We start from the raw sequence: 11,082 nt of genomic DNA on the forward strand, positions 1-11,082 counted from the left end.
CAATGATCGTACCACATATTCACATACGGTAACCTTGTTACAACTTCTCCTTCCTCTAAATGATAAGGTTCAATGAACCTCTCACGACGTTGACAATGGTGAACCACCATCGTCGACGCAATCTGAAAATTTCACTGGATCATTCAATCTGTAGGAGCAATGGGGGTGTGTACAAAGGGCAAGGAGGTAGTCAACACGAGTTGATGACACACGCTTACTAGGAATTCCTCGTTGAAGACCAATAATTGCAATGGTCTATCCCCATCATGATGCGATTTGAGAAGATTTCCCGATCCTCTCAAACCAGGAAGAAAAACTCGTTGGCTTCATTAGTGTAGCGCGCGTGCAGCCTGGAACATCTAAGGGCATCACAGACCTATTATTGCCTCAAACTTCCATGGCCTAAATGGCCATAGTCCCTATAAGAAGCTGGCCGCAAAGGGGAACCTCTGCATAGCTAGTTAGCAAGTTCAGGTCTTGTTTGTTATCAAAATTAACCAGAAAAATTGCTCCACCAACTAAGAATGGCCATGCACCACCACCCATAAAATTTACAAAGAGCTCTTGATCTATCAATCCTTACTATGTCTGGACCTGGTAAGTTTCCCCGTGTTGAGTCAAATTAAGCTGCAGGCTCCACTCTTGGTGGTGCCCTTCTGTCAATTCCTTTAAGTTTCAGCCTTGCAACCATACTCCCCCTGGAACCCAAACACTCTAATTTCTAAGAAGGTGCTAGCGGAGTCCTTAGAGCAACATCCGACAATCCCTAGTCAGCATTGTTTATGGTTGAGACTAGGACGATATCTGATCATCTTCGAGCCCCCAACTTTCATTCTTGATTAATGAAAACATCCTTGGAAAATGCTTTCGCAGTGGTTCGTCTTTCATAAATCCAAGAATTTCACCTCTAACAATGAAATACGAATGCCCTCGACAGTCCCTATTAATCGTTACTCTGGTCCCGAAGGCCAACACAATAGGAACAGACTCCTATCATGTTATTCCATGCTAATGTATTCAGAGCATAAGCTTGCTTTGAACACTCTAATTTTTTCAAAGTAACAGCACCAGAGCCACGACCCAGCCAATTAAGGCTAGGAGCACGCCACCGAAGGGCAGGTGCACACCGAGTAGGTGGACCGACCTTTATGACCCAAGATCCAACTACGATATTTTTAACTGAAAAAACTTAAATATACACTATTGGAGCTAGAATTACCACGGCTGCTGACACCAGACTTGCCCTCGAATGGATCCTCGTTAAGGATTTAGATTGTACTCATTCCAATTACCAGACTCGATGAGCCCAGTATTGTTATTTATTGTCACTACCTCCCCATGTCAGGATTGGGTAATTTGCGTGCCTGTTGCCTTCCTTGGATGTGGTAGCCATTTCTCAGGATCCCTCTTCGAAATTGAAACCTAATTCTCCATCACCCATCACCACCATGGTAGGCCTCTATCCTACCATCAAAATTTTATAGGGCAGAAATTTGAATGAGCATCGCCAGCACAAGGGTTGTGTGATCCGTCGAGTTATCATGATTCACCAGAGAAGCAGGCAAGCCCACGCCGACATTTTATCTAAAAAATGCATCCCTTCCAAAGAGTCGGGACTTGGTGCACGCATTAGCTCTAGAATTACTACGGTTATCCAAGTAGTATGGTACCATCAAAAAAACTATAACTGATTTAATGAGCCATTCGCAGTTTCATAGTTTAAATTAGTTCATACTTAGACATGCATGGCTTAATCTTTGAGACAAGCATATGACTACTGGCAGGATCAACCAGGTAGCACCCTCCCACTTCAAAGGGCATTCCAGGTGCTCTCTTACCAAGAGCCAACCTGAACACCCATCAAGTCAAAGAGATGTCAAAATATCATGTAAAACTTTTATGCCTTGCACCTCTTGCATCCCAAGAAGGAAGCACACGCAACATGCCAAGGACATGGCGAACAAATGGGTAGACCTACCGAGCCACAATGCACCAAGGCCACTCTAGAGTTTGCAACCATGCCCCAACCAACAAGAAAATGAGTGATCACTCACCCACTCCCTTAGAAATGCCTCCAAAAGCCTCCACGCCCCACACCGAGGCCACCTAGGAGTCCACCCGGACAAAAACAATGGTGGACCTCAATCTCTCGATCACCTACAATAGCCTCGATGCAAAGGAAATAAATGGAGAACGACCAACCACGCAACCTCTATATTATAAATGAGCCCCAACCCTCCCTGCCCCGCACCGAGGCCACCTAGGAATCCACCCGGATAGCAGCAATGATGGACCTCGATCTCCCGATCGCCTGCGGCAGCCTCAATGTGAAGGAAAAGGAAGGAAATAAAAAGAGGATGACCGACTGCAAATCCTATCATAGAGAGGCCATACAAACCTCCCCACCTCGCATCGATGCCACCTAGGAGTCCACCCAGACAGAAACAACAGTGGACCTCGATCAGATGATCACCTGCAGAAACCTTGACAGAAAGGCAAGGGAACGAAATAATATAAGACAAACCGAGCCTACAACCTCCCTTAGAAATTCCCCCCAACCCTCCCCTCCCCACACAGAGGCCACCTAGGAATCCACCCGGGCAGCAGCAATGATGGACCTCAATCACATGATTGCCTGCAGCAACGTCAATGCAAAGGAAATGGAAGGAAATAAACCAAGGCCAACCAATCCCACAACCTCTCTTAGAAATTCCCCTCGACCCTCCTCGCCATGCACCGAGGCCACCTAGGAGTCCACCTGGATAGCAACAATGGTGGACCTCGATCACTTGACCACCTGCAGCAACCATGATGCAAAGGTAAAGGAAGGAAATAAATGAAAATCAAGAGGCTCGCTACAAAATACAAGAACATATCCAAACAGGAGGAGGGATCGGGCAAGTCCGCACCCCACGCACCCTACGTACAAGCAACCTAGGAGATTTCCCACAGCTTTACCAACTGGGTAATGAATAATTTTCCCCTACGATCACCTCCACGCAAAGTAGGGAGGTTGAGGCATTCCACCTCGAAATCCTTCTTCCAGATAGCCCCCACCATTGACGTAGCAAGCCTCCTCCCCATTGGACCACGAGCACATACACAATTGAAACAACAAATGCCCCCCAACCCTCCCCTCCCCACACAGAGGCCACCTAGGAGTCCACTCAGATAACAACAATGATGGACCTCGATCGCCTGCGGCAGCCTCAATGTAAAGGAAACAAAAGGAAATAAAACAAGACCAACCGATCCCACCCAGATAGCAGCAATGGTGGACCTCCATCACTTGATCACCTGCGACAACCATGATGCGAAGGCAAAGGAAGGAAATAAATGCAAATCAAGAGGCTTGCTACATAATACAAGAACATTTCCAAACAAGAGGAGGGATTGGGCAGCTCCACACCCCACTCACCCTACGTACAGGAAACATAGGAGAATTTTCCCACAACTTTACCACTAGACAATGAATAATTTTCACCTACGGCCACCTCCCCGCAAAGGAGAGAGGTGGAAGCATTCCACCTCGATATCCTTATTCCATATAGCCCCCATCATCGACGTGGCAAGCCTCCTCCCCATTCGACTGTGAGCGCATACACAATTGAAACAACAAATGCCCATAAACGTTGTGACTTAATATTTCCAACCACAAAAGCTTGCCATGCATGCAAGATGCAAGGAAAAAGCCGACCACTGGATCAAAAATATGGGCCAGCACATCTATAGAAACCTCAAAGCCAACACAACCACGAACGATGTGCACTTTGAAAGGAATGCCAACCCTTAACTTTACAATAAGGAGAACAGCGCCTCACATCGCCCGATGGAAAAAGCAAGAAAGAGGGAGGGTAGGTGGTTTACAACCAAAACCCTTCCACGTCCCTCTTAAATGTATGCATCTCAACCGACAATGCCAACACAGAAAGAGTACAAGCACAAGAAACCAGCACCATAAACAGCCGAACAATGAAGAGGCTAGCCATCACAGGGAGCCACACCACAACAACCCATACAACTCCGAGAACTTAGAGCAGAAGGGGAATTTTTCACATATGCCTCTCGGGACAAGCATGGCCAACATTACCACTCATGTGCTACCGAGTGGGTATGGAGAGAAGATGAAAATCGGCCACCTTACAAATGACCCAAGGCCATTCTTGAGGCAAACTTGAAAAACCAACTCAATTACCAACCCACCTTTCACACAAAAAGAAAAACCCTCCCCACCAAATAGGGAGGAGGTGAAAAATATAATGAGGAGCCAATTTCAATGGAGCCACACATGGCCACCTAGCCTAATCAAAATTTTCTATTCGTAAAAACTGAGGGGCATGATAATGACATAGGCATGATGGAGTTTTAGGGCTTCCATCTAGGACCACAACAACGAAGGCTCAAAGGAGCACCGAGCAAACTTTTAACATTTTTATCATTTAGATGGGAAAGAGGGATGGGGATGAGCATGGCCAACATTACCACTCATGTGCTATCGAGTGGAGATGGAGAGAATATGAAAATCGGCCACCCAAAAAATGACCCAAGGCCATTGTTTGGGCAAACCTGATAGAAAAACTCAATTACCAACCCACCTTTCACACGGAAAGAAAACCTTTCACTTGTACCATTTGGACGGGCATGAGGGACTAGGATGAGCCAGGGAGACACACCACAACAACCCATACAACTCCAAGAACTTAGAGAGCAGAAGGGGAATTTTTCACATATGCCTCCTGAGATGAGCATGGCCAACATTACCACTCATGTGCTAATGAGTGGGGATGGAGAGAAGATGAAAATCGCCCACCCTACAAACGACCCAAGGCCATCGTTCAAGAAACCCAAAAACAAAACTCAATTACCAACCCACCTTTCAAACGAAAATAAAACCTATCACTTGTATCATTTGGATGGGCACGAGGGGACCAGGACGAGCCAGGGAGCCATACCACAACAACCCATACAACTCCAAGAACTTAGAGAGTAGAATGGGAATTGTTCACATATGCCTCCTGAGATGAGCATGGCCAACATTACTACTCATGTTCTACCGAGTGGGGATGGAGAGAAGATGAAAATCAGCCAACATACAAATGACCCAAGGCCATCGTTCAGGAAAACCCAAAAACACAACTCGATTACCAACCCACCTTTCACATGGAAAGAAAACATGTCACTGGTGTTACACAGTAATTTGTCACTGCCTTCATCCTAGTCTTCCTACTGTGTCATGAGTCCAAAATCATACATGCTAAAGTTAGACAAATTCTCTCTAATGTTGCCAAATGACCCACTTTTCCAAAGGTTTCTGCATCATCACATCTGTTTGCCAAATAAGCGCGCTGATGGGCACTCCAAAATAGTCCAGAAGCACTGCCATTGCGGAATCACACGTGATTCCCGCGATGGCTGAATTTCATGTGATAGCACAACTGTCGCTTGTAGTTTCCCGCGATGACATGACTAGCTACGTTATTCAATAGTGATGTTAGTGTGGCAAACTAGTTATGTGTCCACGATGATCCAGATTGGGGGAATTTGTTCCAACAGTCAGTCTTCCAGATGACTCCAGACTTGGTTGTTGGCCTTGTTTATGTCACCCTCCTTTCTCTGTCATGGTTGTTCTGTCATTTGTGCTACCTTCCTTGGAGATAAGCTCATTCTCCCACCATTCATGGAGACTCCTCCTATTTAAACTATCACCATTGCTATGGGCTACTAGTTTTGAATCCTTAGTCTTTGGACTGTTGCTGATAGTACTGTGAGTTTTCTAGATAGCTGGTGTGAGTGTGACAAGTGTGGTTTGTAGATAGCTTGAGGAAGGTTGTGAAGTGCCTTTGATGTTGTGTAAAACTTCTGAGTGAGAGAGACTTGTGTATTGGGTGATCCATCTTCAAGAGTGAATGCTAGAGGAACATTCTGGCTAGATCCTTCTGAGAAGGCTTGTGACGTCAAGACCTTGGTTGTAAGCTTACTCTATTTCATAATTAATGCAATCAATAATGTTTTCCTATGTCTTGTATGTAATGTACTATAGCTCATGATTTCTTGACTTTATGAGTAAATAGATCATTGTTGTTTCAATTACGTGCTTTGTTGTATTTCCTTTGCATTGTTTCAGGTTGATTACTCACTAGGAGAAGGAAGTGGAAGCTGGAGCAGCGCAACAGAACTCCATCGACCACCAGTTGAGGTAGGCCTCCAACTTGAACTATTTAAGGAAAATTGTTGTTGATTTTTCCTTGTTTGTGACTAGACCCACTCTAGGGCTAGAGGGGTTGCCTATGTCCACAGAGGGAACACTTTCTTGCATCACAACTGGTATCATCTGGAGGGGAACGAGGGGACTAGCAGGAGTCAGAGAGCCACACCACAATAACCCATACAACTCCAAGAAATTAGAGAGCAGAAGGGGAATTGTTCACATATGCCTCCCGAGATGATCATGGCAAACATTACCGCTCATGTGCTACCGAGTGGGGATGGAGAGAAGATGAAAATCGACCACCCTACAAATGACCCAAGGCCATCGTTTAGGAAAGCCTAAAAAAAACATCTAAATTAGCAACCCACCTTTCACATAAAAATAAAACTTGTCACTCGTATCATTTGGATGGGAATGAGGGGACTAGGATGAGCCTGGGAGCCACACCACAACAGTCCATACAACTCCCCAAGAACTTGGACAACAAAAGGGGAATTGTTCACATATGCCTCCCAGGATGAGCATGGCCAACCTTACAGCTCATGTTCTACCGAGTGGGGATGGAGAGAAGATGAAAATCGGGCACCCTACAAATGACCCAAGGCCATCCTTCATGCAAACCCAAAAAGACAACTCAATTACCAACCCACCTTTCACATGGAAAGAAAACCTATCACTTGTATCATTTGGATGGGCATGAGGGACTAGGACGAGCCTGGGAGCCACACCACAACAACCCATACAACTCCAAGAACTTGGAGAGCAGAAGGGGAATTTTTCACATATTCCTCTCGAGACGAGCATGACGAACATTACCGATCATGTGCTACTGAGTGGGGATGGAGAGAAGATGAAAATCGGCCACCCTACAAATGACCCAAGGACATCCTTCAGGAAAACCCAAAAAAACAACTCAATTACCAACCCACCTTTCACACGAAAAGAAAAACTATCACTTGTATCATTTGGATGGGCAAGAGGGACCAGGACGAGCTAGGGAGCCACATGAAAACAGCCGATACAACTCCAAGAACTTGGAGAGTAGAAGGGGAATTTTTCACTTATGCCTCCCGGGATGAGCATGGCTAACATTACCTCTCATGTGCTACCGAGTGGGGATGGAGAGAAGATGAAATCTGTCACCCTACAAATTACCCAAGGCCATCCTTCAAGCAAACCTGAAAAAACAACTCAATTACCAATCCACCTTTCACACGAAAGAAAACCTATCACTTGTATCATTTGGATGGGCACGAGAGGACCAGGATGAGCCATGGAGCCACATCACAACAACCCATAAAAATCCAAGAACTGAGAGAGCAGAAGGGGAATTTTTCACATATGCCTCCCAAGACGAGCATGGCCAACATTATCGCTCATGTGCTACCAAGTGGGGATGGAGAGAAGATGAAAATTGACCACCCTACAAATGACCCAAGGCCATCCTTCAGGAAAAACTGAAAACACAGTTCAATTACCAATCACCTTTCACACGAAAAGAAAACCTGTCACTTGTATCAATTGGATGGGCACAAGGGGACCAGGACAAGCCAGGGAGCTACAACACAACAACCCATACAACCCCAAAAACTTGGAGAGAAGAAGGGGAATTGTTCACATATGCCTCCCGGGATGAGCATGGCCAACATTACCGCTCATGTGATACCGAGTGGGGATGGAGAGAAGATGAAAATCGGCCACCCTACAAATGACCCAAGGCCATTCTTCAGGCAAACCCGAAAAAACAAATCAATTACCAATCCACCTTTCACATGAAAAGCCGACCGAGGAACCAAGGTGAGCATGACCAAAATTACCACTCATGTGCTACCAAGTGCGGATGGAGAGTATATGAGAATTAGCCACCCTACAAATGACCCAAGGCCATTGTTCAGGCAGAACCAAACAAACATCTCAATTACCAGCCATATTTTCACACGAAAAGCAAGAACAGAACGAGTTTAAATGGGCGCCCTCACACGACCCGACCCAACCGAACCAAACAAGTTTTCATGGGTGCCCTCACATGACACAAAATGACACAACACAACCCAACCTAAGCCAACCCAACATGACGTAGTAGAGTTTACATGGGCGCCAACACACAACCGAAAAGAAGGCACAAGGGAGAGCCAGGAAAATGAGCTACATGAATGTGCACAAAGCGCACCCCTGGTCACAACTTAGCAATTTTGATACGAGCTCGTGTGCCTAAGCGTGCCCTCACACTGGATGACATGCCCGAATGAATTTACACAGACGCCCTCAAATGACCCGTCTGAACGAATTGACACGGACGGCCTCAAACAACCCGCCTGAACGAGTTTACATGGCCGCCCACATGACCGTGATGAAGGGACAAGGGAGAGCCGAGAAAATGAGCTGCACGAACGTGAACAAAGCCAACCTCAGGTCACAACTTAGCATTTTTTATACGGGCTCGTTCGCCCACACGCACCCTCGCCCGACCCGCCCAAATGAGTTTACACAGACGCCCTCGCCCGACCCACCCGAACTACCCACCCAAACGAGTTGACACGGACGCCCTCAAATGACCCGCCTGAACGAGTTTACATAGGTGCCTAGACGACCGAAATGAAGGGACAAGGTAGAGCTGTGCAAACGAGCTACACGAACATGCACAAAGCCAACCTCAGTTCATAACTTAGCATTTCTGATACAGGCTCGTTTTCCTCGGCACACCCTCGCCCAACCCGCTCGAACGAGTTTACATAGACGCCCTCACCCGACCAGCCTAAACGACCCGCCTGAACGAGTTGACATGGACGCCCTCAAATGACCTGCCCAAATGAGTTTACACGGGTGCCACACGACCGTAATGAAGGAACAAGAGAGAGCTGGGAAAAAGAGCTGCACGAACATGCACAAAGCCAAGCTAGGGTCACAACTTAGCAGTTTTTTATACGGGCTCATTCGCCTGGGAGCACCCTCACCCGACCCACCCGAACGAGTTAACACGGATGCCCTCAAACGACCCGCCTGAACAAATTTACATGGGTACCCACACGATCGAAACGAAGGGACAAGGGAGAGCCGGGAAAACGAGCTACTCGAACGTGCTGAAAGCTAACCTTAGGTCACAACTTAGCATTTTTAACATGGGCTCGTTCGCCTAGGCATGCCCTTGCCTGACCCGCCCAAACAAGTTTACACAGACAACCTTGCCCGACCCACCCGAACGACCCACCCGAATGAGTTGACACGGATGCCCTCAAACGAACCGCCCGAACGAGTTTACATGGGTGCCCACACGAGTGTAACGAAGGGAGAAGGGAGAGCTAGGCAAATGAGCTGCACGAACGTGCACAAAGCCAACCTCGGGTCACAACTTAGCATTTTTGATATGGGCTCGTTCGCACGGGGGCGCCCTCGCCCGACTCGCTCGAATGAGTTAACATGGATGCCATCACCCGATCCACTCGAACGAGTTGACACAGACATCCTCAAATGACCTGCCCAAATGAATTTACATGGCTGCCCACACGACTGAAACGAAGGGACATGGTAGAGCCGAGAAAACGAGCTGCACAAACGTGCACAAAGCCAACCTTGGGTCACAACTTGGCATTTTTTATATGGGCTCGTTCATCCAGGCGCGCCCTCACCCGACCAACCCAAATGAGTTCACATGGATACCCTCGCCCGACCCTCCCGAACAACCTACCCGAATGAGTTGACATGAACGCCCCCAAACGACCTACTGAAATGACTTTAAATGGGCACCCAAACGAGCAAAACGAAGGGACAAGGGAGAGCAAGGAAAATGAGTTGCATGAATGTGCACAAAGCCAACCTAGGGTCGCAACTTAGAATTTTTGATATGGGATCATTCGCCTGAGCGCACCCTCGTCCAACCTGCCTGAATGAGTTCACATGGATGCCCTCACCCGACTCGCCTGAACGAGTTGACACGGATGCCCTCAAATGACCCACCCGAATGAATTTACATGGGTGCCCACACGACCGAAACGAAGGGACAAGGGAGATCCAGGCAAATGAGCTGGATGAACATGCACAAAGCCAACCTCGAGTCACGACTTAGCATTTTTGATATGGGCTCGTTCACCTGGGCGCGCCCTCGCCTGACCCACTCAAACGAGTTCACACAGACACCCTTGCCTGACCTGCCCGAACGACCCGCCCGAACGAGTTGACATGGACGCCCTCAAACAACCCACCCGAATAAGTTTACATGGGCGCCCACATGACCGAAACAAAGGGACAAGGGAAAGCCAGGCAAACGAGCTACATGAATGTGCACAAAGCCAACCTCGGGTCACAACTTAGCATTTTTTATATGGGCTTGTTCGCTCGGGTGTGCCCTCACCCGACCCTCCTGAACAAGTTCACACAGATGCCCTTGCCCGACTTGTTCGAACAAGCCACCTGAACGAGTTGACATGGATGCCCTCAAATGACCCGCCCAAACGAATTTACATGAGCACCCACACGACCGAAGCAAAGGAACAAGGGAGAGCCAGGCAAATGAGCTACACGAACATGCACCAAGCCAACCTCGGGTCACAATTTAACATTTTTGATACGGGTTTGTTCATACAGACGTGCCCTCACCTGACCCACTCGAACGAGTTCACATGGATGCCCTCGCTCGACCCGCACGAACGAGTTGACACGGATGCCCTCAAACGAACTGGCCCAATGTGTTTACATTGATGCCCGCACGATTGAAACAAAGGGACAATGGAGAGCTGGGCAAACGAGCTGCATGAATGTGCAGAAAGCCAACCTCGGGTCACAACTTAGCATTTTTTATACGGGCTTGTTTTCCTGGGCACGCCCTCTCCCGACTCACCTGAACGAGTTCACACGAAGGCCCTTGCCCAACCCGCCCG

General features: G+C 47.6%; 1 pseudogene; it reads right to left on the reverse strand.

Moving 5' to 3' along the window:
• LOC149152408 (18S ribosomal RNA) lies at positions 1-1,797 on the reverse strand (annotated as a pseudogene).
• Between the last annotated feature and the right edge of the window lie 9,285 nt (positions 1,798-11,082).

Source organism: Pinus tabuliformis, chromosome 9, assembly GCF_031772625.1.
Source record: "Pinus tabuliformis cultivar Carrire ecotype Pingquan chromosome 9, CPIR1, whole genome shotgun sequence".
NCBI classification, from domain to species: Eukaryota; Viridiplantae; Streptophyta; class Pinopsida; order Pinales; family Pinaceae; genus Pinus; species Pinus tabuliformis.